A 5,266-nucleotide genomic window follows, 5' to 3' on the forward strand; every position below is an offset into this window, starting at 1 on the left:
TGGCAAGGAGGGGAACTGGCTGTTTACCAGGAACGCTGCCAATGGGCTAATGAGAATTTTTCATGACTTTGGGATGTTTGCAGAACCAAAGGCTTTTGAAACCTGATTCCAACGCTGACCTAGAGTCTTGGAGACAAGAATAATAACCTGTGGAAAGAAGCTGGGGCTAGCACAGAATAAACCTCACTTCTTCTGACTTTTCCGAATGCTGCTGGCCAGAATGTGCTTCTCTCGACCTTAGATGGTGAGATGGATTTTTAATCTGCAGCACTGGATGCTAGGGCAGAGCTTAAAATTCATCTTTCATTTCATGTAGCAATGGGTTTGTGAAAGTAATGAATGATGCATTAACCTTTTGCAAGGAGAATGTTAAAGTTGTGTAGGGTAATATACCATTTTAAAAACGTGGAAGGGCTGTTTACATGAAAAGAAATTGATATGTCCATTGCAAATCACTCTAAATCATTTATTTCGGCAGGCCCTCAAGGATCTAATTCTAACAGGAGCTAAGTTTGAATTCTTACACTTGAAAATAAGACCGAATGCTTTATGATGATCCACAATTCTGAATATTCATATATTTATGCTAGTAATTGTTTTCTCCCAATCATTCTGAATTGATGATGTCTTGCTAGAGAAATAAAGAGCCCACATTTACGCGTCTTTGTATTCCTTTCCAGCCGCGCCTCACAAAATCAATTACCTGGCATTAATTCATCACTTTCAGACTTTTCCATTAGTAAAAAGATAATTTTTTTAAAAACAGCCAATGACTGCCATGGTATAAATAAATTTAGGGCCCACTAACAAGCGGATCACTGATGTGCACAAGGCCTTGTTCAAAGCCACCCTCTGTGTGAAAGCACAGGCTGGATGCGACTTCGGGGATCCCGTCTACACTTACCACGTTAGGTCACATGTGTCCATTTGCATCTGTTCCTTTCATTTTTTCCAAGGAGTAGAAATTTTGAGTTGGAAAAAGACGTGAGGTAGATACAAGAGATTTTGGAAGCCAGTGAATGGAGAGAAAGGTGAGGGGGGGCGGGGCGGGGAGAAAGACGGCTTAATGCTAATAGCACTGCAAGGTTCTGGCAGCCCAGCTCCTCTCAGATTCCCACTCCCTCCTGGGGATGGTGGTTCAGCTTCCTTTACGTACATGTCTTTACAACCAAGGAATACCTGGCATATCCATCCTGACAACAAACCTATCATTTTTACACTTGACGCTAATAAACTCCTAACTGCCGCCTTCCTCCTGTCTTGTTGGTTTCCCGCCCAGCACCACACCACCAGCAGAATGATCTGTCTGAAACGCGAGTTTGATCACATGATTCTCCTGCTACAAAATGGGTTTCTCGGCCATGGCTTCTAAGTCCTACGCCGGCTTTCGAGAGCCTCCATAACCTGCCTCCAGCCTGCCTTTCCTCCCTGGTTTCTGCGACTCTCCCTCTCAGCTCGATACTCACCGGGCACTGAAATGGGGACACTCCGTGCACCTTGGTGTCCTTTACCCACCGTCCTCCCTGCCTGGAATTCTCTCTCCCCTCCAGTCCCGCCTGTGGTGTTTACCATTCTACAAGAGCTAGATTTTCGCCTCAGAAGCCTTCTCCGGCCTCCCAAACAGAGGTGAGTTCTTTCCCCTTTGAGCCTCCCCTATGACAGGTGCAGCGTTTATTATACTATTTTAGCCACTGTTTGTTCATATCACTTCCTCTTTTATCATTATTTCTCAAAGTATGGCCCAAAGAACAATCGCCTCAAAAATACCTGCCTATGAAAAGTTCAAATACCTCGTTCCCATTTTAAATAGATATCCCTGGGGCTTCTTAGGGGATTAACGTTTGAGAACCACTGGACTCAAGGGCAGGTATCATCTGCATGGTACATGGTAGGTAATGAATGAATAAAAGGACTTGGTTGCTTTGGAGTCACAGGTGGGGCTTCTGTAGCTCCTATTATATGTAACGTGTACGATATGTAACTGCAGCTCAGTCTTGTTCATCATCTTGTCTATTCCAGATCCTCGCCCAGGGCCCTGGGGCATGACAGGCACCAAATGAATGCTTTGTCACGGAAAGAAACCATGGCCCCCAGAAGCTTTCGAGCGCTACGCGGCAGGGCCGAGATGCAGCCAAAGCACCAACAAGATTAGCACGAGGCCTGTTCAGTTCCTCAGGACGAGGCACCAAGTAAAAGCAAGATCATAGCTGGCAACGCTCTGATGTTCCTTCGTGGAAATCCTTGATGTGGGCTGTGAAATGTCAAATCCAGATTTGATTAAGCCCAACTCCAAATCCCCAAGGCAAGTGTGTAGCCACAGTCTTAATGTCATTATTGGAGCCACCTCCGTCTGTTGCTTTCAAAAGGGCTGAGCTAGCCCCCCGTCCATTGATACTGACTCCTACAAAATGAAGCCTGCGATTAATTCCGCACGTCCGAGGCAGATAATGCCTAAAAAGCTTGATCTGGCTCCTTCCTGAAAACTGAAGTATTAAATTGAACCAAAAAAAAAAAAAAAAAAAAGAATCCTCTGATCTGCCGTAAAGCCAAGAGAAAGGGTGGGTCCCCAAAACAACAGTAGAAATCAAAGCTTTAGTTTCTTTGGCTTAAGGCTAAACTGTTGTCTGTTTGGAGTTTTCCACTTCCTCCTTTAAATGATAACCTATCAGTTTTCAGTTAACCCATACTTTGAATTTTTAAAGGCCGAAGCCAATAAGCAACACAGGCTGATGGGAGGGCAGTGGACCAGCTGAGTGATTCAGTAGGATGCAAATGGAAACTTGGCTTGCTGTGCTGGGACACACTTGAGGGATTGGGCACAAAAACTAGGCCAGAACCGAGTCCCAAACCCAAGTAGGCAACACTGGGATTTATCAAATTAAACCCAAATGCCACAGCTTCACGGGAGCAGACCGGATTTCACCACTGCATTCTCAGAGGGAAGAGGGGTTGGGGGGGGGGGTCGCTGCTCCCCAACTCAACCACAAGGCAGAGCTCCACTTTGTTCTGTGAAATTCAGAACACATTTGTTTTTTTGTGTTTTTTTCCTCTTCAAAATTTGCTCCTGCCCTTCCTCAGGGTCTGCCTAGAACGAAAATACTAAGAGCCAAAAACACCCGCAGAAAGGCTGCTTTATTGTGAAATCCAATCTCAGCAAAAGCAGGAGAATCAGCAATCTTTTGACCTTCCCTAGTAGTGAAGTGTAACGGCCCCACATGGTTTAGATAACTAGGGAAAGGTCTGATGAGCTGTCAAACCACGGAAATTTTAGAGTTTTGCTTGTCACTCTATATAGAAATGATTCAGAAGTTTCTCAAATTCCAGAGGCTTCCTAAAGCACGACCAGGACGGCTGAGAAGACGCGTCTCTAGGTGACCCTGGGACCAATCTCCTGTTTCTGGAACTTTTGAAATTAGCCCAAGCCACATATCTAGACATAATGGATTTTGTTGGAGCATTCTGCACCAGACTTGACACAGGAGATAGATCGGTTCCAAACCAACATCTACTATAGAGGGGTGGGGCAAGCAAATGACTTTCCCCCAGTTTTTGGTTCCTATAGCGAAAGCTAATCCCAGACGTGGCTGGGACATGAAGGCTGGAGTCCTGGCAGCAGCAGCCCTTGGGATGACTCATTCAAATATCAAGCCCTCTTTTATGCATAAATTATATTAGACATAGTCCTGCCTTTCAGGGGCTCCCTTGCCTAAAAGCATCCATTGTCTCGTTCTCTCTTGGCTTACACATGACATCCAAACTCATCTAAATCATTTCCAGCTTGCTCTCACGTCCTCTTCCGTCTTCCCAGCCCTTCTGCCATGCATTCCACCCTCCAGACCAAGGGTTGGCAAACTTTTTTCTGTAGATAGTCATATAATAAATATTTTAGGCTCGCGGGCCATGTGGTCTTTGTTACAACCATTCAACTCTGCTGTTGTGGAACAAAAGCAGTCATCTTTAAGACATAAATGAATGAGCATGGCTATCTCTCAGTAAAATTTCACTTAAAAAAACAAAAACAAAAACAAGTGGCAGGCTAGATTTGGCCCCCAGACTGTAGTCTGCCAACTCCCGTTTTAGATACACCAAATGTATTCCTTTGCACGTGCTGGTTTCTTTTGTCTTGGAGCTTTTGTCCTTTACCCCCAGCTCAAATAAATTAATTTATTGGAACGCTATTAGGTGTCAGAGACTGTCCCGGGATCTAGAGATGTAGCAGGGAGAAAACAGACAACATTTTCTACTGCATAGAATTCAGATTCTAGTGGGAGCAAATAGATAGTAAATCAGTGGCAAACAAAAGCATGCAAGGCAGGTAGAACTACAATGAAGAAAAATCAGGCAAAGTAAGGGGTGAGGATGTTATTTTTTAAATTTAATTTATTTTTTACATTTGCATCCAAGTTAGCATATCGTGCCACAATGATTTCAGGAGCAGATTCCTTCAGCCCCTTACTGATTCAGCCCATCCCCCCTGCCCCACCCCCTCCAATAACCCTCTGTTTGTTCTCCATATTTAAGGGTCTCTTCTGTTTTGTCCCCCTCCCTGTTTTTATATTATTTTTGCTTCCCTTGCCTTATGTTCTTCTGTTTTGTCTCTTAAAGTCCTCATATGAGTGAAGTCATACGATACTTGTCTTTCCCTGACTGACGAATTTCGCTTGGCGCACGAAAATATGGAAGGCTTCAGGAATTTGCGTGTTATCTTTGCACAGGGCAGTGCTAATCTTCTCGGTGTTGTTCCAATTTTAGTACATGTGCCGCCAAAGCGAGCACGAGGATGTTATTTTAAATAGAGTGGTCAAGGAAGGCAACTTTGATGAGATGATATGGGCACAAAGATGAAAATAAAGTTATAAGCTCCATCAATGTGGATGAGGTGGGGGGTGGGGCAGGGTGGTAAGCATTCCAGGCAGAGGGAGTGCCAAGTACAAAGTGCCCAAGGCAGAGCATTCTTGATATACTGGAGGAAGTGAAAGGGGGCCAGGGTGGTGTCGTGAAGGAGTGAGGGAGGAGATCAGAAACGTAGCTGTGGGCAACGTTGTTTAAAGCCTTATAGGCCATGGAAAGGACTTTGATTTTTATTCTCAATAAGTATGGAAACCACTGAAAGGTAGAGAGCAGAGGGTGCTGTCATCTGCCTTCTATTTTAATAGGATCTCTCCAATAGCCGCGTGTAAGATGAAGTGTAGGGAAGTTGGAATGAAAGCTGAGAGACCGCTAAGGAGGCTGTTGCAATAATCCGGGGGACAAATGTTGTTTAGGG

At 44.6% G+C, this 5,266-nt stretch overlaps 1 non-coding gene across 1 annotated transcript; it reads right to left on the reverse strand.

Moving 5' to 3' along the window:
* Window positions 1–4,670: 4,670 nt before the first annotated feature.
* On the reverse strand, window positions 4,671–4,776 carry LOC122474120. The gene has a single exon (XR_006294812.1). It is a non-coding gene; the product is annotated as a U6 spliceosomal RNA (small nuclear RNA).
* Window positions 4,777–5,266: the final 490 nt, after the last annotated feature.

Source organism: Prionailurus bengalensis, chromosome B4 (genome assembly GCF_016509475.1).
Source record: "Prionailurus bengalensis isolate Pbe53 chromosome B4, Fcat_Pben_1.1_paternal_pri, whole genome shotgun sequence".
Taxonomy (NCBI): domain Eukaryota; kingdom Metazoa; phylum Chordata; class Mammalia; order Carnivora; family Felidae; genus Prionailurus; species Prionailurus bengalensis.